Raw genomic sequence first — 24,588 nt, forward strand, 5'->3', positions numbered from 1 at the left:
CCCTCCAATCAGCCAACCATTTATTCATGTGTCCATTCATCCATCCTTCCATTCATCCACCTGCCTTATCTGTGTATTCAACCATTTATCATCCATACATTTAATCATCTAAGTATTCATTCATCTTCCATCCATTTATTTACACGTTGATGTATTCATCCATTTCTATTGCTGTTGTGATCAATTACCACGAACTTAATGGCTTAAAACAACACAAATTTATTCTCTTATAGTTCTAGAGTTCAGAAGTCCAAAATGGGCCTTAAGGGGTTAAAATTAAAATGGTAGAGCTGAAGTCCTTCTGGAGACTCTAGAAGAGAATCTGTTTCCTTCCCTTTTCCAGCTTCTAAAGCCCACCTGCATCCCTGCTCTCAAGTCTCCTTCCTCCAACTTTAAAACCAGCAGTATAGCATGGTCAGATCTCTCCCTGACTCTGTCCCTTTAGCCTTCCTCTTCTAAGGATACTTGTGATTTACATTGGGCCCACCCAGATAATCCAGGATAATCTCCTCCTCTCAAGGTCATCTGATTAGCAAACCTAATTGCCCTTTGCCATGTAATCTAACATATTCACAAATTTCAGGGATTAAGACATCTTTGGGGGCCATTATTCTGCCTACCATACCATCCATCCATCTATCCATTCATCCAATTGTCCACTTACTTATTCATTCGTCCCACTAATCCTTTGGTTGCCCACTACCCATACATCTGTCATATCAACCATCCATTCTAATTTCATTATTTCCATTTATCCATTCAACCATCCATTTATCTACCAATTATTCATGTATCAATTTATCCATCTATCCAACCATCCATGTAATCATTCATGAGCTACCCTTATCTACCTTGACTCTGACCTTTTAATTAACAAAACAGTACATCCTACCTGGATCTTTGTCATTAGTCCTCAACCACCTCTTTTTCTGATCCTAACTCCAAATGACTTGGAGCTCCTGGCTCCTAACCCTGACTCAGTTTTGCCCATGGTACTCTGTACTGGTTGTATGCCAATGGGTCTTCCTAGAAATTTATTTAGTTTACAGAGCCCTGCCTGTGTTGACCCTGATCTGTCCTTTTCCTGGTTATGCCCAGAAGGAGTGAGGAGAATAAACAACTCTATATGTGAGTATGTGTGTAGGGGAGGTACTGAATGAGAGTTGTGTCTCAATGTTTTTCCTGCTATACCCTCACCTTTTACCCCCAGTGAAGAGGTTGGGATGAAAAGCATACTCCTCACATCTAGGTTGATTTTTCCCCCCCAGGGAAGTAAGACAAATAGCACTGAAAATATTTGTGGTGTGATGGTTATAAAAACATTTTTAAAATACAAAAAAAAATTGTTTTAATTTTAAATTGTTATAATTGCCATTACATAAGGAAAAATTAAATAAATGTGGCTAACTTTATTTTTTATAACAATTTTTGTTTTCTCCCCAGACTTCCAATAATATGTGAGAAAGCATATACCACTGAAGTAAAAGCATTCATAGTGGCACTACCTGTAAAATCACCACTCACTCACAAACTGCACCATAATTTATAGCTGTCAGAACTGGTAATGGTCTCTCACCACAGGCTGAGACATAGATAAGGTAGACTGTGGGCTGTGTGACATTCCCAGTGCTCAGCTAAAATGCCACCCTCTGCTCTGTTGTGCAGGAGAGCACATCAGAATACAAATGAATGGGAGTGACATTATTATAGAATATCTGCTCCCCTTTATTTTTTTACAGGGTATATCAATTGGACTGTGATGCTTTATATATGCCTAGTGACAAATGACTTGCCATATACCTCATGACTGGCTATGTCGAGACATGATCACTGACAACCATGGCTAAATGACTGCCAGATTCCTGTATAGATTTAAAGTCAAGAACCCATCATGGGCACCAGTTGAAACTGGAATGAAATTGAGTAACTGTCGGTAGCCCAGCTCCTTTCCATTCACTTGTTGCATGAGCAAAAGTGCTGGCACTTCTTCATGGATATCAAACTATACTACAAGGCTATAGTAATCAAAACAGCATGGTACTGGCATAAAAACAAACACATAGATCAATGGAACAGAATAGAAAACCCACAAATGAACCCATGACTATATGGTCAATTAATCTATGACAAAGGAAGGAAGAATACTCGTATACTATGGAGTAAAGACAGTCTCTTCAATAAATGGTGTTGGGAAAACTGGATAGACATATGCAAAAGAATGAAATTGGATCACTTTCTTTCACCATATACAGGAATAAACTCAAAATGGATTAAATACTTAAATGTAGGAACCAAAACTATAAAACTCCTAACTGAAAACATATGCAGTAAACTCTTTGACATTGCTCTCAGTAATATTTTTTGGGGGATATGACTCCTCGGGCAAGGGAAACAAAAGAAAAAATAAACAAGTGGAACTACATCAAACTAAAGAGTTTTGCACAGTGGAGGAAACCCTCCACAAAACAAAAAGACAACATACTGAATGGGAGAAGATATTCGCCAATGATACATCCAATAAAGGGTTAATATCCAAAATTTATAAAGAACTCATACAACTTAACAACAAAAAAGCAAACAGTTAGATCAAAAATGGGAAGAGGACCCGAATAGACATTTCTCCAACGAGGACATACAGATGGCCAATAGACATATGAAAAAATGCTCAATGTCACTAATCATCAGGGGACTGCAAATAAAAACCACAATGAGCTATCACCTCATACCTGTCAAAATGGCTATTGTCAATAAATCGACAAAAAGCCAGTGTTGGTGAGAATGTGGGAAAAAGGGAACCCTCCTACACTGTTGGTGAGACTGTAAACTGGTTCAGCCACTGTGAAAAACAGTACGGAGGTTCCTCAAAAAATTGAAACTAGAACTACCATATAACACAGCAATTCTATTTCTGGGTATTTATCCAAAGAAATCTGAAATACTAATTCAAAAATAAATACACACCCTATGTTCCTTACAGCATTATTTACAATAACCAAGCTAGGAAAGCCACCTAAGTGTCCATTGATAGATAAATGCATAAAGATGTGGTACATGTATACAATGGAATATTACTCAGCCATGAAAAAGAATGAAATCTTGCCGTTTGGTATGACATGGATGGACCTAGAGAATATTATGCTAAGTGAAATAAGCCAGACAAAGATAGACAAATATGTGAAATATGATTTCACTTATTTGTGGAATCTAAAACACAAAATAAATAAACAAAACAAAAACAAACTCATAGATACAGAGAACAAATTGATTGGTGCCAGATGGGAGGGTGGTGGACGGGGTAGGTGAAAAGGGGGAAGGGATTAAGATGTACACATGTCCAGTTATAAAAACAATCACAGGGATGTTAAAGTACAGCATAGGAAATATAATCAATAATATTGATTGATTATAAGACCTATGTATGGTGTCAGATGGGTACTAGACTTATGGGGTGATCACTTCGTAAGTTATGTAGATGTCTAATCACTATGTTGTACACCTGAAACTAATATAATAATATATGTCAACAGTAATTGAAAAAAAATTTAAAAACTGTTCAAGAAAGATTTAATGGAAAGTGTGCTGCTGTCAGAGCCTTGGCCAAAAGAATATCTCAGAAATGAATGCCCTGGCAATTCTCCATGACTGATAAGCAGTCTGGTCTCGGAAGATGTCGCTTCTTAGCATTTGGAAGATTCTAGAGCCCTGAGTCAAAAGATTTTGAAGACACACATTTTGACAATGTGAGGCCACTGGTTTAGAACTATAGACTCTGGTCATCACTAAGATGTGCAAATTATACATAATGGGTTTATACTTTTATGTCCTGTGTATAAAACGCTACACTTGAATTCCTCAACAATAATTTTTGGGTTTATGCCAAAGCTCTTTCACATGCTGCATCTCATTCGACCCTTACCACAACTCTGAGACATTACTTACACAGGGCATTACCCCCATTTTACAGATGAAATGATTACATCTAGAAAGTCAATGTCCAGAGATGGCAAATAAGGTTTCACGTTACAAGCCGTTCTTAGTTGGCCTTATTTGATATAGTAGGAGGGGACAATATTAGGGTTTGAATCCTAGCACTTGGAGAGCAGTGAGGGCCATCTTGGAGGATGGTGGCCATGTTTTACCTCAGGAAAAAAACATGAAAACTGTTTAATCCATTCATTCATTCATTTTAAAAACTGTATTATAAAACAACGTTACTTCTTTTATTGTCAATCTGCAGATGGTAGAACCTCTAAATTGGTCAGTAATGCTGATGGTAGAATTGTGCATATAAGGGAAAGGATTCCACAAAGACTTGAGGCTTGGTGAAAAGCCTCAGCTTAAGCACGTTTTTATGACTAAGATTGTCACTGCAGGAAAGTACACTCCTGAGTGACAATGAAGGATTTATGGAGCTCTTTCAGGATAGGGTGACCAGTGGTTGTTTTTTTTTTAAATTCCTACCCAAGAACATTTGAAGTGTGACTTTCCATAAATCATAGTTACTGAAAGTAATTCAAATCAAAATAGTGGTAGTGCTATACATGGGTGAGAGAGCTCTGCAGCACTTTAAGTGTTAACTTAGAATTACAACTAAGGGATGGAGGCATGTATCAGCAGAAGGCACTTTAAAAGACTGGAAGTCCCTCAGACCAAAGGCGAGAAGAACAGAGATTGACCAGTGGAATTAATATGTTCCAAAAAGAAAAAGTCAACAGAAGCGAGAAGGTCTACACAGGATATGGGGAAACAAGGGCCAGAGGAAAGGATGTAATAACGTAGTAATTGACAATTTGTTGAGCAGTTACCATGTGCTAAGGAGTTTGTGTGAATCATTTAATCCATACAACAACCCTGTTATCGGAATCAAGAAACTGTGAGCGAAGTGACTTTCCTAAGGTCATTAAGGTTAGAACTGGGATTTGAACCAGATCGCTCAGGTTCCAAAGCCTGAGAGTGGGTTTAACTATTCTTCCAGTTTTGTCCCGGGGGGTAGGGTAGTTTTTGGCAGGTCAGGGTTCTACCACTGGCTAAACACATTCTTTTCTTTCTTCTTTGGGAGTCACCTCCACACACCCAGGCTCACTGTTTGGAATCTTCTCATGGCAAGTCATACACACATAAGTTTTGAGCTGTAAGAAAAAATAGAGCTGATATTGTCCACTTTCCTTCTTATACATCTTTAAGTTTATTTTTGCAAACTATCATGAACCCCTCTCCACCAGCTCTGGAGTATAAGGTTTGCGATGGAGCAGGGGAATTCCATTTTGGGCAATAAGTGAGATGTGATTCTACAGGGATGCCGTTGATTTTCTTCTGTGGCTTGTTACATGAGTCATGGTCTCATCAGGAAACAAAACACTCTGAGAGGTTGAAACACAAGGACTTTGTGTTTTAACAGGCGCAGGAAAAGGACACCAATGAACGAGCTGGGAATTGTTTGCCAGGGTCGTATCGGAAGTAAGTGTATGGCCTTCAGAAGACACCACTTTGAAGGACTAAATTCGTTGGGGTGATAGGAATTCATGTCATACTTCGGATCTCAGCTCGTGGGCAGCTTTCCTGTCCTCCTTTACCCACGCAGACCCTTCCAGCATAGGCTCTCTCAGCACCATGTACCCCTCCTTTATTACACTGACTGCCATGATGTTTGTTATATTTGTTTGAACGATTATTTGACTAATGCCTGTCTCCTCCATAGACTGCTAGCTCCATGAGGGCTGAGTTTGTGCTGACTTTTATTCACCATCGTATCCCTGGCACCTACTATAATACTCGTCAGTCCTGGGCAGTCAATAAAAATCCTTTCAGTGAATGCGTTCAATTTTAAACATCGATCTCTTTAGCTATCTACCTAAGGGAAATGAAAACGTTTGTCCACACAAAGACTTGTACGTGAATGTTCACAGCAGCATTATTCATACGAGCCCCAAAGTGGAAACAGTCCAAAAGGCCATCAGTTGGTGAGTGGATAAACCAAAGGCGGCATATGCATACAATGGAAGACCATTCAGCAATAAAAAAGCATGACGTGACAATACAGTCTGCAACACGATTGAACCACAAAGATATTATGTTAAGTGAAATAAGCCAGACATAAATGACTACATATTGCACTATTCTGTATCTATGAAATTTCTAGAAGTGGCAAAACTATAGAGAAGCAGATCAGTGGTTGCCTGAGCCTGAGGTGGAAAGGGACATTGGGGGTGATGGAAATTTTCTAAAAGTGGAATGTGGTCATGATTTCACAACTGTATAAATTTACTAAAAATCATCAAACTGTACACTTGTAGTAGGTGAATTGTATGGCATGTGAATTATACCTCAATACAGCTAATACAAAAAAAATCAATCTGTTTACTTTGTCATTTTATCCCAACTTATGCTCCGTGGAACATTTTTTTTTTTTTTGGTGGGACTTTGTACCAGACACTGCTAGTGACAAAGCCTCAATTTTTCACTTGGCACCTAGCCAAGTGAACTAAAATAGCATATTTCCCAGCCTCCTTTGCAGTTTGGTGTGGCCACGTGACCAAGTTCTGGGCAATGAGACATAAGCAGAAGTGATGTGTAGTATTTCCAGGAAAGTGGTTTAAGGGATATGACTCAGCTCCACTTTTTCTATTTTGCCTTTTCATTTTCCTTCCAAGGACATGTGGATTGGTACCCCAGGAACCATCTTGAACCATAGGTATGAAAGCCAAGGATGGCAGAGCAAAAATACTAAAGACTGGATCACTTATAATACCGTATTGCTGCCATGCCACTCTTGGACTACCTGCTTCCCAGGTTTCTTTATGCAAGACAAAAACAGACTTCAATTTTATTATGTCCTATGCAATGTAGGCTAATCTAATCCTAATACCAGTTTTAATGGAGATTAATGAAAATGGGGTTCTGTGGTCAAATAATTTTGAGACGTATTATGTTAACGTTTAACAGATTTCATTAAATCTCAGAATTTTTAATATGCTACTGAGCAATGGAAAGGAGCTAGAATATGCACAACTTACCAAACCAACTTGACCCCAAAACCTCCTTTTAATGGAGCATCTCATGGGATGAATGATTTGTGGGCAAAAAGAAATGTTGCTTTAAAAAATCCACATTCTTGCTTCTTTCTTTCTAATCCATCCTCCTTCTAGGCTACTAGAGACATCTTTCTTAAACATAAACGTGATATCACATTCCTGTTTAAAATCCTTGACTGATTCCTGTAGAATAAAGTGCCAACTCTTTCCTGTAATGAATAGGACCTCTTATGATCTAGCCCTTGCCATCTCTCTAGTTTCATCCTCGTCATCTCCCTCTCACATCATCAAACCATTTGCACTGCTGAGAACTGTGTATTTTCTCCACAGTTTCTCTGCTCTTCACATGCCATGCCCCCTGAGTACATCACTCTCTACCTACCACCTTGCCTAACATTCTACCTCTGATCCTTTAAGACCAGGCTTAGGTATCAGCTCATTCACACCCATTCATACTTTAATTCCTACTGTGTGTCAGGCGTCACACAAGTACTTGGGTTACAAAGCCACATAAACCTGATTCTTGCCCAGGAGGGATATAGAATCAAATGAAGTAAGACAAATACTGTATTAGTCAGAGTGTGCTACCATGTTTCCTCGAAAATAAGACCTAGCTGGACCATCAGCTCTAATGCATTTTTTGGAGCAAAAATTAATATAAGACCCGGTAATATTATATTATATTTTATATTATTATATTATATATCATATCATATTATATTATGACCTGGTCTTATATTATAGTAAAATAAGGCTGGGTCTTATATTAATTGTTGCTCCAAAAGACACATTAGAGTTGATTGTCCAGCTAGGTCTTATTTTTTGGGAAACAGGGTAATAGCTATATAAACAATCTTCCTATTTCAGTGACTTGACACTATGACACTTTATTTCTCCCTCACAGCACAGTTCACTGCAGGTAAGCACAGGGCTTCTGCTCCATGCAGTCAGTCAGGGACCAAGGCTCACGCCATTGCCACTTTCTGGGGCCTCTCCATCTTCTACTGGGTATTTTTGTATCTGGCCAGCAGGTGAGGAATGGAGGAGAGTTTGGAGGATCACACAGGAGGTTTTAGGGGATGCCCCGAAGTGGGATATACCTATCACTTCTGTCCAAATTTCATTACCAGCAGCTCAGTCACATGGGCTGAGACTACAGAGAAATGTAGATTTGCTATGAGCATAGGAGGAAAATGAAATGGGCTGACGAAAATAGCCTTTCTCTGCCACAGATACATACTAAAGAATAATAAAGAAGCTCCCGGTCTAATGGAGGAAACAGACAAGTGGATGGAGGCAGGAAGGCAAGAGAGAACATGGTCAGGCAGGATGCAACTTGTGTTTATGGAGTTACTATCATAAAGTTCTAGAACTGCTGGAAGCCCTTCTGTGGCTCCCCTTCAGAGCTCCTAAGGATTCTCTTCTGGGGTCCTTTGTAAACATGGACATACTACATGAGGTGTGATCAAACAATAGGGTGAATGTTTAAATTAAAGAAAAATTATTACAGAAAACGACACATTGCCACTAATCCCCCTCAAAATACTCCTCCTTGCTTCAAACATACTTACACCATCATTCTTGCCACTTTCTGAAGCAGTTCTGGAAGTCCTCTTTCATGAGTGTCTTTAGTTGCACTGTCATGGCGGCCTCGATGTCCTGACTTATTTTGACTTTGGGGAAGAGCCAGAAGTTACCCGATGCCAGATACAATGAATAAAGTGGATGAGGACACACCATAATGTTTTCATCTGACAGAAATTGCTGTACCAGAAGCGATGTGTTACACGGAGCGTTGTCATGATGGAGGATGATTTACCGCACACTTCAAAACACACCTTCTCTCAACTATAGCTCACATCTGACTGACTACACAGAACAAGTTGAAACTTGTCACACACTAAGGTTTGATGTGCCACTTCCCATATTAAAGATCCCTGCCTTTCCGTTGGATGGCACTCGGCAGCAGCATTCACTGTATTTGTTGATCACAACAGAAAGGCTCCGTGTCATACATCACTTCTGGTACATGGCAATTTCTGTCAAATAAAAACATTACAGTGTGTCCTCATCCACCTTATTCATTGGCTCTGGAGCCAGCAACTTCTGGCTCCTCCCCAAAGTCAAAATGACCATGAAAAGTAAACGTTTTGAATTGATTCAGGACATCGAGGCAGCCATGACAGTGCAACTAAAGACTTTCACAAAAGAGGACTTTCCAGAACTGCTTCAGAAAGTGGGCAGAATGATGGGATAAGTGTGTTCGAAGTGAGGGGGAGTATTTTGAGGTAGATTAATGGCAATGTGTCTTTTACTGTAATAATTTTTTTTTAATTTAAACATTCACTGTAGTTTTTGATCAGACCTCATATGTTACAGAAAGTCATGCCTCAGTGGTATCACCCCCGTAGCAGGCCTTCAGAGCCTTAGTGTCAACTTTCTTGGTTCAGCAGCTGCTATGGCATCCAGCTCTGCCTGGGTTCCATGTGACTTCACGCAGCTGCACCCTCATAATGCTTGACTTCATGGCCCTGCTACATGCCTCGACACTGAGTTTTGGGACAACACAGAACCCCACTTGGCACCTATGCATGAACAACTGGAATGAATCTTTAGCCAATGAGAGATGAGCTGGTGGATTAATTTCCTTCCCTTCCCCTGCCTGCAGGATATTCTGAGACTCATTTTATGTGGCTTTTCAGAGGATAATCCCTTGAGCAGAAGCAATCAGCCACACTTAGTGGAGGCCAAATGAATAACCACCCTGGCATCAGCTCTCCCTCTTCCCTGCTTTACTCCTTTTGCCCCTCATGCCTGCCCTACAAGAAGCAGGCTCTGCATTTTGGAGAACCCAGGCTAAGACATGTCCATGAATGGGTGCAGCTAAAAGCCACTTAGCTGTCTGGTTTCCCTCCCATGCCTATCCACAGGTCCCTGGGAGCTGCAGAAGTATTTTAAGGGTCAGATTCCACTAACTCCACTCTGTTCTGCAGACCTGACACGTTGAAGGTCAAGCCTGGTGCCTCTCCTGAGTGCAGCTTCCAGATCTTTCCTTTGCCTGTACCTGTACGACTCATTTGTGAATCAATTATGTACTCTCCTTTTGATTTTTCAGTTATATAATATTTGTGTGTGTGTGTGTGTGTGTTTAACTTCTTCCATGGTACTGACTTTTCTGAAGTTTAAGAACAGGAATAATGACAAGTCTACCTTCCCTCTTCCTTCTGCTCCCACACCTCCCAATGCTTTCTCTTGCTTCTACGTCATGGCATATACATGCTGCTCCCTCTGTCTGGAGTCCCATTCCTTCCCTGCCTCATTTATGTTATTTCATCATTTGTGGGCAAGGGACTCGATTGTGCAAAGGGTGGGCCACTTGACTCCCATGTAGGGCTCACTAAGTCTGCCTCTGATGTAGTAACTGCGCCCAGCTTCTTTCTGGAAGTTAAGTGCACAGACATGAGCTCGATGAGCACTCCTGAGAATTTTAGACCCCTTGATCCAGTGTCGAACTGGAAAGGCTATGGCTACCAGCTGCCTGGTCCTGCCTTAGGCCCTGTAGCAGCTGGTTCAGGAGGCAAGTTTGTTGTCCCTCTGAGGCGGGGGAACAAGCAGCTCTTTGCACACTCACTCACCAACAGCTTGGCAGGATTGGAGGTTCTCAGGATCCATGTCTGTATCTCTGTCTTATCTTCAACTAGACTAAGAGTTCCCTGAAGACAGGAATGTTGTTTGTCTTATTTAATGCTGTATCCTTTGTGTCTAGAAGAATACCTGGAACACAATTGGTGCTTAATAAATATTTAAGGAAGAACGAAGAGGAAGGAAAGGACCCTGAGGCGTTTGGCCAGCCTTGAGTAAAATGAGAGACATGTACAGGTGAGGTAGACAGGTGGCTGGGGGGCTATCTCTGGATTTTCAAACTGGTGAAATCTGTGGCGTCTGCCAAGAAGCGAAGAAGTGGTCCTCAGAAGAGACTTAGGACCACAGGCTGAAAACCACAGGAATCCTGTGGTTTCAAAGACACTAAAAATATCTTCTCTCTGGGGGTGCAGTAAGGCTCGGCAAAGCATTCCAGCTATCCCTGACAAAGGCAGACCATGTTCATCTTAAAGGTATCTGACAAATTGCTCTTGGAATCAGCAGGACTCAGATCATTCCTACTTTAATTAAGGTAAAATGAGCCTCTACATTCAGAATCCAACCATTTTTTAGTGGGTACTAAGGAAACACCCATGATGGGAGCAGGGGGCAGGCAACCGCAAAGGTCTCAGCAGTGGGGGCAGTGGTGGGATGCCATACACAGTATTCAGCAAGGTATGGCAAACTCCCCCGTCCTCCCTGCCTCCATCTATTTTCTTTATAGCATCTATCCCTGCCTGCCCCTTGTATTTATTGTCTTTCTTTCCTAGTAGCTCAACTATTCCACGAGGGCAAGGTCTTTGTCCTCCTGACCGCGGTATCCCCTCTCTTAAAGGATCAATGTCTGGCATTTAGTGGGCACTCAAAAATTAGCTGCTAACGAACGAATGAAAACATTTTAAACAATTAGTTGAATCTCTGCCATATCCATATGCTGGGCCCTGTCCTTGAGGATGCTATAAGGATGGTGTGGGAGAGAGGCCTGAAAATACATACACCATAGCTCGACACCTGCTTTTACGGAGGTATATCCAAGGTGCTGCAGGCTCCTCGGGACTGCAAAACTCCCGAGGTGTGCGAGGGCCTTGGGAAGAAACCAGTTGTGTGCCAGGGAGCCAGGCGGAGCGGCAGGCGATGCGGCTGGAGACAGAGCATGGGACTTTTGGGCTCTTCGCTTGGCTTCGCGGCATCTTCTTTTCCTGCCTTGCGGGACCCCCCTCGTCTCTCTCCTCGATCCTGTCTGCGGGACCTCGGCCCCAGCAGAATCTCTGTCGCGGGACCCCAGCCACATCCTTTCCCATCCCCGGAGACGCCAGCCCCCGGCCCTGCAGACGGCTAGCCCGCTACCTGCGAGACCTCCACCTGCGGGCAGAACCCCCGCTCGCCCAGCTAGCGCTCCCGGTCCCCGCCCCTGCCTGCGGTCCGTAGCGCGTAGGACCCCGCCCCGCCCCCTCGGCCCGCAGGACCCCGGCCCCGCCCCGCCCCCGTGGCCCCGCTGCTCGGCCCCGGGGGGCGGGGCCGCGCGCAGCGGCGTCTCCAAGGCGGGGGGCGCGAGGCAAGGGGCGGGGCGGCCCCAAGTGCCGGCCAATCAGCGCCACGATCACATCCATGCAAATACGAGCACAATGGAGCGAGCCCATCACTCGCCGCTGCAAGCAAGCTTGAAATGGGCTTCTGCTTGAGCGGCAGCCAGGCTGACCAATGACTCTATGTTTTGGGATGGCGAACCCCAATGGCGTGGCAAGGAAGGCGGGCCCGAGCCGGGTTAGGGTGTCCTTGCAGGGTGTCTGAGCTAAACTTCACCAAATAATAGCTGTTTGTATTTTGGCTGCTGCAGGAGCCATTTTAGGTAAGTTCTTCTCTTAACTTTTTATTTTCCTCCCCGGCCTCGGCGGGCCGGCCTTGTCCGCAGGTCCCTGGCCCCGCCCCGCCGGCCGGGCTGGGGTACCCCTATGAATGGAGCCGGGATGAGGGGCTGCGGCGGCGCCAAGGCCCGGTGGGGCCGGGGTCCGAGCGGGGCCGGCGGCGGCCTGAGGCCTGAGGCGAGGGGCCAGGCTCCGCCGCGCCCCGCTCCGGCTCGTGCTCAGGCCGCGCTCGGGCCGGACGGCCGTCCTTGGGAGTGCGCCGCTGCGGGCCGCGCGGAGGGGCGGGGGTCCCGGCAGCCCCCGGCCCTAGGCCTGGCGGGCGGGGGCGGGGGCGGGGCGTGCGGAGCCCCCCCGTCCACTCCCGGGGCCAGGGCGACCGGGGACCCCCGGCTCGGCCGCCCTGCGCCCTGGCGGGGGTGACCGCTATTCCACTGCCGCCCCCGCGGAGAAGTTGCTCTATTGGCGTCCTGCGTCTGTTTGCAGGGGTGGAGGAGGGTGGGCTGGTGCCAGGCTGCTGCTCCGGGAGGGGGCGGGGGCCCCGGCGCGTCCTCGGAGCGCGCTCCCCCCGCCCCCTTCCTACGCACTAGCGCGCACTCGCCCCGAGAATTGGAACCCTGGAGGTGCCCCGCAGCCCCGCAGCCAAGTTTCATGCCTTATTAGATTGCACGTTTAAGCGTACAGGAAAAAAAAAAATAAAAAGGAATGTGTCCCCTTCAGGGTGTTTCTCCCCTTGGCTGTTGAGAGGTAACGGGAGTCTGTTGCTCCCAAATTTCAAAGGACACTCCTGTCAGATGTGCAGAGGGTTGGCGGCTGCTTGGGTTTTAAAAAGACGCTATTAGGAAATCCCCTCACTAGTGAGATAATTGAAATTTGAGTTCGTGTGCAGCTTCAGTTTTATTTGATCCAATTAAAAATGCATAAGCAGGCACTTATATTTGTGTACATAAAGTATTCTGGTTCCAGTTGTAACTGATGGGACTGTGGTTTTCGGTAGTGTAGAATCTAATAAGGCAGTAATAATTCAATTTTGAACTTGTAGGCCCGTGTTTTCCAAATTAGGGTTTATGGACCATTAGTAGTCTGGCCAAGGTTTTTAGAGAATCCTTGGCATCTCCAGGCATCCTTGGGGGCTGTGTATGCATTATATTCCTCACCCCCTCAAAACTGTTCATTTCGGGTGTCACATCCATGAACAGAAAAAACACATTTAAACATTTTTACAGTTTTCAGAACGTCTGCAGTATTGCCTGCGATTGGATTGTTTCTCAAAGAGCATAGAGGAAGACCCGCCCAGTAGGCCCCAAATGTTGACGTCCTTGTAGGGATACACCTTGTGGCCCTTAGAAGAGCCCCTACAGGGGCCATTCTGTGCTGGTCCCAAGGCTAATGGTGAGTTGTCTTTCCCAGTTGGGGGTCTGTACTTCCTGACTGTGCATGGCGGTGTAGAGTTTGTTGGTAAGCCAAATTGGAAGATCAGTTTGGCAACCTCAGGGAGATCGTTTTTATGAATTCTGTGGCTCTCTGGCAGTTGAAAGAAGGTTTGAGATCCATGTATGATAAAATGATTAGGCATGAATCGTCAAGTAACAGGGTTGATGCCAACCAGAACAGGTGGTTTCGTATAAGCGATGCATGACTGTAACTGAAGGCCTGGGAAAATGTGGAGTGGTAAAATTATTAGTTTTGAACTTCTTTCTGTCCCAGGGCCGATTTCGTAGAGGAATTGTGGTGAATTATTTAAACGTCTTTGTTGATTAATGGACTATGAAAAGGTATCCTTTACAAAAAAATTTTTTTTGTCCTTTTTGCTTTGGAATTTCCCTTAGAGTAACCAGACTATGATACTGTCCTGGCTGTCGTCTGGCCGTGGACAAAGTAAATCTAGATCTTTTAGGAAATTCGTTGTGTCTCGTTGTGGTTTCACAGTCTGCCTGGAGTCACATCTTTCATACTGCAGTTATTTCTTTGCTTTTTACATTTAGCTCTTTTGTTGTTGCAGCATTGCAAACTCTTTCAATATGATCACTTTGACCACAGTTTTTAAATGTTCTATATCTTTACAATTATTTTTATAGTTTTTTATTGTCAGTATAATTGGAAGTTCTCTGAACTCAGCAGCATATTACTTCATGCGAACCACACAAGAAGTTGAAAGGCCATTTGGAAGTGAAATGGGGAAGCCACAACTTATACGACGGCATTCCTGGAAGATCCTTTGGCAGTTAGTTTTTTTGTGTTTATTGATTTACTTTTCTTATAACTATTTCAAATACCAAAGAAAATCCGAAGCGGAACCTATCTCTTTAGAAACCAGATTTCATTTGTGACTGTTGCCATTATATTACAGGAAACTTATCAGAAACACCAGGCCTTTGGGCTCTCTGGTGTCTTGGCAATCTCTGTGATTTATAGAAGTTTCAAAGAAGTTGTTATGGTTTTCTTGAAAGTATGGCTTTGCCCCCAAGCAGGGTTTGTGGTTCTGTCTTATTGAGGGAAAAGGGTTTTATATCCTCAGGCTTGATGCTCACTGAAGGTGCCTATGTTTTTCAATTCTCATGGAAAGACTTTTCGCTGGTTATGACCAAATGGAGTCACAAGTAGACCACTCATACTCTGAACCCTTTTGAACAGATTTTAGGATTCAAGGATTCTACCTGCAAAAATACCTTTGGTATATGACAATGATGGTATCTAGTATCTAAATCAACTGAGGAGAATATATTCTCTCTCCCCTCTTGTCCCCCTAGTGTAGCAAGGTTTGAAATAGCTTTATTTTTAGTAAATATTTAGTGGTTCTCTTTATACTTCCGTCCTTTATGCAAAGCTTTAATTTAGGTAAAGCGCTGCAGTGAATTCCATGGGACTACCTGAATTCTACTGTACCCCAGGTTATTACGGTAGCCCTCCCTTGTCCACGGGGGGTATATTCCAAGACCCCCAGTAGATGCCTGAAACCACAGATAGTACGAAACCCTCCATGGGGGATACGGGCGCTGACCACCATGCAGTCGAAAATCCACATATAACTTGGCTCCTGAAAAACTTAACTACTAATAGCCTACTGTTGACTGACTGGAAGCCCTACCGAGGACATGAGAAACAGTCGATTAACACGTATTTTGTGTGTTATGTGTATTATGTATTGTATTCTTATAATACACTAAGCTAAAGAAGAGGAAATAGTACTAAGAAAATCATAAGGAAGAGAAAATACATTTACAGTATTCATTGAAAAAAATCCATGTATAAGTGGACCCGCAGAGTTCAAATCTGTGTGGTTCATGGGTCAACTGTGCTGTTTTTCCCTATGCATATATACCAATGATAACGTTTAATTTATAAATTAGGCACAGTAAGAGATTAACAACAATAATAAAATAGAACAATTATAACAATATACTGTAATAAAAGTTATGTGAATATGGTTTCAGAATATTCTAGTGTACTCACCCTTGTGATGAAATGACATGATACAATGCCTCTGTGATGAGATGAAGTGAGGTAAATGATGTAGGTATTGTGACATAGTGTTGGGCTACTATAAGGGTCACTCAAACACAAGCACTGAGATACCACAGTTTCAGACTCCTAGGTGACTCCTAGGTGACTCACGGATGGGTAGCATATGCAGTGTGGATACGCTGGCAAAGGGGGGATACGTGTCCCACCCAGGATGGAGCAGGATGGTGAAAAATTGTATCACTACTCAGAACAGTGCGCAATTTAAACTGAGGAATTGTTTTATTTGTAGAATTTTCCATTTAGTATTTTGGATCATGATTGACTGCAGGTAACTTGAAATTGTGGAAAGCGAAACCGTGGATAAGGGCGGCCTGACTTGTTATTTTGAAAATAATAGCTAGGGCTTAGATATCTGCTCCCTAGAGAACGTTTTCCTTTTCAATAGAATGTGACATACTGTGTTTCCCCGAAAATAAGACCTAGCCAGACAATCAGCTCTAATGCATCTTTTGGAGCAAAAATTAATGTTTAAGGCCTGGTCTCATATAAGACCGGGTCTTATATTACATTACGTTACATTACATTATATAAGACCCGGTCTTATAGTAACATAAGACCGGGTCTTGTATTAATTTTTGTTCCAAAAGACGCATTAGAGCTGATTGTCCGGCTAACTCTTATTTTCGGGGAAACACTGTACTTAGGAGGGAAGCACAAAGAACTAGCATTGAATGAATACCTGGTGTGTGTGCAGCATTTATTGAGGCACTGGGGGTACAGAGATGAAAAAATCCTGTTTTCATAGCCACTGTGAGGCTGAACTGCAGCTCAGAGAAATGAAGTGACTTTTTCAAGGTCATAAAGCTAGTAAATGTTAGAGGCAGAATTTGAACCCAGATCATTGGGATGCAAAGTAAAGCAAGTATTTTTTTCACCACCAACCTTCTCTGAAGATTTCTTCCAAAGCTGAAGCATGCAGTCATGTTTTAGTGGTGTGGTGCTAGGTTAACTAACTCGCTTTGCCTAAGTTCTTATACACACGCATCCAGTTTTACTTCCCCCCGTTTAAGAATTTGTCACTGAAGAGGCATATTAGAATACAGTGAGGGAACCTCCCACCCTCGTTTCTGCTGTATAGGAACAGTCTTTCTAGGGCACTTAGGAGTTCAGGTGTAGCTTGGGACTGTAATAACCATGACGTGCAGAGGGAGAATGCAGTCATTATTTCCTTGCAAAATGTTCTTTTCTTTAGTTCATTTTGTGGAGGTGTTGATACCCTCGTGAGAAGTTCTGTTACTTCCATAAAAGTCCTGAAGGTAGTAAAATGGTTAAAATACCCATTCCTGGGGCGGCCGGTTGGTTCAGTTGGTTAGAGCACGGTGCTCATAACACCAAGGTCACCAGTTCAATTCCCACATGTGTCAGGGAGCTGCACCCTCCACCACTAGATTGAAAACCACTTGACTTGGAGCTGATGGGTCCTGGAAAAGACACACTGTTCCCCAATATTCCCCAATTAAAAAAATAAAAAGTTTCAAAATTGTAAAAGAAGTAAAACAAAATACCCATTCCTGTTCTCATCTCTAAACTAAATTATTGTCATAAAATCCAGAGGAATATATTTATTTTTGCTCGTAGTACCTGGATTAATTGGTTTTTATAGTTTGTGATAGTGATTCTTTACATTCTCCTACATTTATTTATTCCTTATGCCATTTGCCATCAAGACCTTTAGAATCTTTGATAATGTATATACAGAGGGTACCAAAAAAAGTATACACATTTTAAGAAAGGAAAACTATTAAAATTGTAATACTCAATATATATTGATAACAAAAAATGAATGCAGGTCACGTTTGACTTCTGCAATTACAAGAGATGCTCAAAGTGGTTTCCGTCAGTGTTCAGACACTTCTGATTATGGTGAACTATTGGTTGAACAAGTGTCCACTTGTATACATTTTTTTGGCACCCCTGGTATATGACATAAATGGAGCTCCCATTTTGAGGAATTTTTTAAAAAAATTGATGAATGTTTTTTTCTTTGTAGTCATAATGAACAATTTAAAATTTTTAACAAAGAAAAATGACTTTTCTGTACACTTTCATGGTACTTTTATCTGTAAGCTATTTCAGAAGAACTTAATGTACTAAGCCAGTATTTGAAAATTTCAAGAAAACTGGAAGATAGAATTTTAAGATAACTTCAGGACATGAATCCAAACAAATACAAAGTGATGGATATATGTAGATCCATCACTTTGTGGATGGATAAATATATATACACAATATTATATATATATTTGAATTTTCTAAATAAAGAGATTTTTTTATTTTTCCACTCCTTTATTAAAGATACTTATAGGGAGTATTCACTGATTTAATTTTATGGATGAAATATATTATTTTATCGGTAAATTGTTAATGTGTTTTGGATTGTCCTGTGTACTATTTGACAGTTATTTTATTTTTACAATCTCTGTATTTTTTAATTCTAAGATGCTTTGTGTAAAAGGTCAGGCTCCAGGTTAAAAGAAGGTCTAACTGCTATGGTAACATTGACCTTTAGTCCTTACCTATTTAGATTGAGACTTTTTATCCTGGGATTCATGGACCCCTGTGGAGTCTTTGGCTGATCTGTGAACTCCCCAAAAATAGTATGCAAAATTTTGTGTATTTTTACGGGAAGCAAATCCTTGCTTTTATGATTCTCAGATCTATAACTCCCACCCACCCTCCCTTCCTCTCCCTCTCAACCTCTTCCCAGCCACATGCAAAAAAGTATGAAGGATCATTGATTTAGGTCATTCCAAAACGGTTGTTTTGTTTGAGCAAAATCTTTTGCCTGGAGGCCAACTTCTTCGGGCCTGTTTTTTTTTTTATTTTTTTTGCCCTTTTTGCAGGGCCTGCAGTCTCAGTCTGGATCCGTTGGCCTGGGCTTGGGAAAGTACTGCAGCCTCAGGGCAGCATTCAGGCCGGGGTCATCCCCAGAATTCTTCCTTGCCTTGTTATGCTGGGAAGCTGTTCTCCATCCTTGCCGGTGCAGCCTGATGAGTCAGGTGGGAGCAGGAGCCATGAGGGCAATTGCAAGGCAGTCTTAGAGGGTCCTGGGCCTCAGTCTCTGCCATCTGCCTCTGCAGATGGGACTGGAGGGGTGGCTATGGCAAAAAGCTCCTGACATTTTCTTGCTTTGAATACTTCTTATTCATTCTGTTACTGTTTCATTCAATATGTTAGGAGGCAAAAGGGTTTTCTTTCTTACATTGTAAGAACAATGAAAAAGAATCCCTCCCATTTTTATATTCCCTAGACTTACTATGAGACACCTTGCAACTTTTCTGTTAACGTGTATTTCATTTTTCTTAAAATAATGTCTAGTTGGGCATGTAACCGTATTTTACAGAGAAGATGCATGTATGTCAAGTACTGTTAAACCACATATTACAATAGAAAGAAGGAACACATATTTAAAGTTCAAGAGCCTTATTTTATAATGTACCTTAAGTAAAAGTCAAGCAGATTGATAAAACAAAATTCTACAGCCACAATAAAATTCTAAGCGTAGTCTCTAGGAAGTGGTTGAACTTGAAGTTATCCTGGAGATTTTCATAGAAGTCCATTTATTGGGCCAGACCAGAAGTTGTACAAAAAAAGAGAAAAGTTTGGTTTGATATGTAAATTGGGGAAAACACCTAAGCTTTAGGTACTTCGGTGAAGGGCACTGACTTTTGTAAGACTATTCTGTTTGATTTGTTCCTTCCCTAAGTGTACTTGAGTAAAGAAGTGTACCTGGACTGTTTAATTTCAGTTCAAGGAAACCATTAGTGTTCTAAGAAATCCTTTGCAAATTTACGTCCAGTAAACTAGGTCCAGATCACAGATTTTATTTATGGAAAGAAATTTTATAATTTAACACAGAGACTTTATTAATGTTCATTGTGTGTTTTGGCATAACAACTCTTGCGATGATAGCAGTCTTAAAGTCAACTGTGAGTTACCATGAAAAAGTCAAGGCGTTATCTTCCTTGACCATGTGACAGAATTGGATCACATTATAAATGATGGCACCATCAGATTGCTTCCTTAAGCAAACCCTGTATAGTGTCATTTTAAGGGACTCGGGTATTCTGCTTAATGGAATTAACAGTGTCGCCTTGAGTTGTAAAAAATACACTGAGGAAATGATAGAGGATATGAAAGAGATCGTTAATGACCAGCTCCCAGTAGATAATTGTAAAGATGTAAAATAAGCCCTTCTAGATGACGGCCACTCAGAGTTAGTCTGTGGATCTGTGCAGGTCTGTGGGCTGTTTGTCACCTGTTTGTGATGAGGGTAGTCCAGGACCTGAAAGGAAGCATTTAGATGCTTTTACAGCATTTTTTAGAGATATGATTTGTCTGTTGAATCTGATAAAAAATGTAAGTTTGTAGTGTAGTCCTTGTTTAAAAAATTGTTTTCCCCTGGTAATTCATTTTTCTAGTATTTTATTAAAGTATTGGTCTGGATGGATTGGGAAAGAACAAAACCTAGTCCTTTACCATAGAGAGCACTGGTCTGGATGACAGGCAACGTCGGCGTTATCTTGGAGCTTGTTAGAAATGCACATTTTGGAACCCCATTTTAGACTGACTGAAATAAATTACCTTGAGTGGGGACCCAGTAATCTGTGTTATAACAAGCTATCCTGATGGTTTGACGGCACATTTAAATTTGAGAAGGTGTTCTAGATTAGTGGTGCCCAGCAGAACTTTGTGCTATGATGGAAAATATCCTCTGTGTGGGACCTACTAGTCACGAGTGGCTTTTGAACCCTTAAAAGGTGGCTAGTGTGAGGGAGGAACAAAATTTTAAATTTTATTTATTAGCAGCTAATTTAAATTTAAATAACCGCATGTGGCTGGTGGCACTGGCATTTGATTGCAAAGTTCTCCACCCTTTAGTGCTCCTCCCCTTTTTTCGTGCAGAAAGGAGATCTTTTTTCTTTGTTTAGAAAGGAAATATACAATATGGGACAAGACTACCTTTTAGCCTAAAATGAGACTAAGCAAATCATACAATAAAATTTGGCACTATTTTCCCATTTATTTTTGTCGAAAAGTTGATTTGATGTTAAGAAAAGAGTAAGGTCAGAAAATAAATCTGTCTCCTAAGGTTTCGCAGACAGCAAGGTAGCAGTTCCAGCGAGGCCCTGTGACCCTTCGTGGCTGTCACTCACCTGCATGTCGTGTTTCAACGTGACTTCTGAAGCTGTTTTCTTTCACATAAGGATTGAAGACAGGCAGTTTTTAAATGCAATACTGTAGTTTTCCAGTTCTCAGTGTAAAGTGCTAGTTATTGAGCGTTCTCCATTACTTAGGCTAGTTAATGGAGAATTTTCTATGTAAAGTAGTTTAGGTTTTTCAACTTATTTAGAGGATGGTCTTTCAGTTTATAAAAGTAATCTTTGTTTTTAATACCGTGTTTCCCCGAAAATGAGACCTAGCCGGACCATCAGCTCTAATGCGTCTTTTGAAGCAAAAATTAATATAAGACCCGGTCTTATATTATATCATAAGACCCGGTCTTATTTTATTATAAGATAAATTATATTAATTTTTGCTTCAAAAGACGCATTAGAGCTGATGGTCCGGCTAGGTCTCATTTTCGGGGAAACACGGTAATATTCATGGAGGCTCCCTTGAAGGAGATTTATCCTCTGTCCCCACTATATTTAAAAATTGATTTGTTAAAAGATTTCTTGTACTCAGGGTGGTATATGCTTCCCTGCCTCCAGCTCCATCTACTTGTACTTTTAATTTTAAACTCCTGAAAAACAAAAAAATCCAGGATAGCATTGATTCTAATATATTGATTAATAATCCATTGCAGGATTGGAAATTATTTTGTGATTGACAAGTGGAAGGAAACATGGCTGTGGAAATAAATGAAGACACACTTAGGGAATCATAGCTTTTTAAAATGCTGTCCAGACATAATAAAATGAATCTTTCTAAACATACCATAATTTTATTAAATATATTTGCCAGGTTTTCGGTTTTGTTAGTCATTTAGGCAGTGACTCTTGGAGCATGAGAGAGACAGTACGGGGTCCCATGTGCTTTCTGCCGTCATGGAATGTTAGAATGAGCGAGCGTCTTGAAGATCACGGATAGGGCTGCAGAATAGCAACCTTGGTAATGCAGCAGTGCTCGTTGCTTCGCGCATGGCACGAGTTCATGCTGTATCGTCTTCCAACTGGTGTTCATTAAAAACAGTGTTGCTTTCCCTTTAATTCTGTCGTAGGGACAATCTTACACTCTCAGACAGTGAAGATGTCATGCTAGGTTGTCTGGGCAGGGACTTCTATTTAGCTGATAATTACACCAGTATCACGGATTGGGCGACTTAATGTTCTGTGACATGCTTTGGGCTCCTTTGTTTAACTTTGTCCAAAGGGTTTGAAGTTCTTGATCTCTAGGCATATATTTGAATTACTGTTGTAGGGTCTTAAGGAATTGGAAAACCCAGTCTATTGGAATTGATCTGATAGTTGACAGATCCTGTGTTTAGAATGTTTAGAAGTTCCGTGTTTCAAGTTTGTATGCATCACTCACTGTCACTGGTCCCCAGAGCTGCGATTGGAATGTTGTATGAGATGTTACTAGAAGACTGATTGCATAAGTGACGCCCCAATACCAGTCTCCTTATTTACACGCCATAGACATACTCTGTCCACCCATGTCCGCATTTCAGGCTGGAGCATTTCATGCTAGCAGGGCTCTCCCTGGGTACTCCTGACTTTCTTCCATGTTCACTCTTGAACTAAGCTTTATTGCTGCCATGGTGTTAATAGTTGTGGTCCATGGCAGTTTTTTACTAGTTTAAAATTTAAGTCTTATCAGATTTCACACAATTCAGCATCTTAACCAGGTTCTTCTAAACCAAAGCCTCTCTGGCTTCTCAGGATTGCAGAAGAGTAGAGTTGGAAGGGACTTCAGAGGTCATTTAGCCCAATTTTGTCATTTTATGAATGGTGGAACAGAGTCCTAGGCATGTAAACGATTTTGAGGCCATATTGGTGGTCTATGGCCAAGTTAGGATTAGAATTCAAGTCTCATTTTACTAAATAGGACTCTTTAAATCTCTTAACTCTGATGGTGAGGCTCCTAAAAAACTCACAGAGGAGAATTTTCCTTAAGAAGTTTAGGGGGGAATGTGGGGAATGAGTGCTCTGAGATTAGGAGTGAATTTGTGAAAGGCTGCATAATCTTTTTTATGCTCTCCAAAATAAAAATATTATCAATGAAATTTTATGTCTCTTAACTAAGAATGAGTGGTACTATTTCAGTAACTTTTGTTTACTCTGTCTTATTTACTAGAAACATTTTGGCATGCCCTTCCCTTATGATAAAAGGCCTGTGGTACTATTTTGGTAACTCTTGTTTACTATTTTTTGCTTACTAGAAACTTTTTGGCATGTCCCTCTGTTATATCGTGGTGAAATGCTTGTAAAATTCACCTTTGCTTTATTGCAAATAATGTGCGTGATAGATGTTTTTCACATGTGCATATTCATTCAGCTTTATGACTTAGGGTTATTAGAATAGGTTTTTCCTAGACCTTTCAATAATCATGATGATAATAATAGCACTTACCAGTCATTGAGTGCTTACCGTGTGCCAGGTGTGGTGCTAGGCTCTCATGGTGTAGTGGTCGTCAAGGCTGTTCCCTGGTACTCTGGTTCTCTTTCTTCCCGGTACATTGTGGAATTGCATTTCTCCATCACCTTGAAGTTGGGTATGGCTGTGGGACTTGCTTTGGGTATTGAAGTTTGAGTGGAAGTGATGTGAGACACATCTAGGCAGATAACCTTTTTCTGAAAGAAATCCGTAATGGTTATGTAGTGTAAGCAAGTAAGCCTATGTATGCTTTAAACCACTGAGCTGAGTTTTGTTTTTGTTTTTTTTTCAATGGAGTTTTAACTGCAGCACAGCCGAGCCCACCCTGATGAATATACATGCATTATTATCGTTGATCCTTTTGGCTAAGTGCTGATATTAAGCCCATGTTACAGTTGAGGAAACAGAGACAAAGGAATGAAGTAACTTGTCTATAATTGCAGAACCAGTAACCCAGGCAGTTTGAGTCCTGCCTACATTCTTAAGCACTACAGTTTGCTGTCATTCTCTGCTGTGTGACCTCAGTACCCGCTATTGTAGATAGACTGTGGCTCTGCCGAGGATACCTTCATGCCAAAGCTTATGTTTGCCTCTCTGTTCATCCCTTGCTACAGATGCTTCTGAAGTTCTAGGTCCAAGGGTGATTGTCTCTGAGTAGCATTTGCCCTCCGTGATATTGTACTGCAAAAACCTCCATTCCTTTTCTGTCCCGTTTTCTACTTTTACTGTCCTCTGGAGTTTCATCTTTCATATGACGAGGATAGTTTCTTGCCTTAAATATCCTCACATCTCTAATACTTTCAAAGTAAATTCCTCCGAAGGCCACATTTAGCTTTATGACTAGGAGCCTGCCCAGAAATTAGAGAGGTTAAAAGTGCATGGATTCTGCAGCCAGACCACCTGGGTTTGAATCCTAGCAATGCCGCTTA

The 24,588-nt window shown here is 41.7% G+C and overlaps 1 protein-coding gene across 2 annotated transcripts in view; it reads left to right on the forward strand.

The window, feature by feature from the left end:
- The first annotated feature begins 12,386 nt into the window (after positions 1–12,386).
- The window catches only part of CHD6 (chromodomain helicase DNA binding protein 6), a 181,936-nt gene continuing 169,734 nt past the window's right edge, over positions 12,387–24,588 (forward strand). For both annotated transcript variants that reach the window (XM_081034142.1, XM_081034144.1), the window contains exon 1: positions 12,387–12,522. The gene's annotated coding sequence lies outside the window, so the exon portion shown is untranslated. The remainder of the gene's footprint in view (positions 12,523–24,588) is intronic.

The sequence above is a fragment of the Rhinolophus hipposideros genome (genome assembly GCF_964194185.1).
Source record: "Rhinolophus hipposideros genome assembly, chromosome: 22".
NCBI classification, from domain to species: domain Eukaryota; kingdom Metazoa; phylum Chordata; class Mammalia; order Chiroptera; family Rhinolophidae; genus Rhinolophus; species Rhinolophus hipposideros.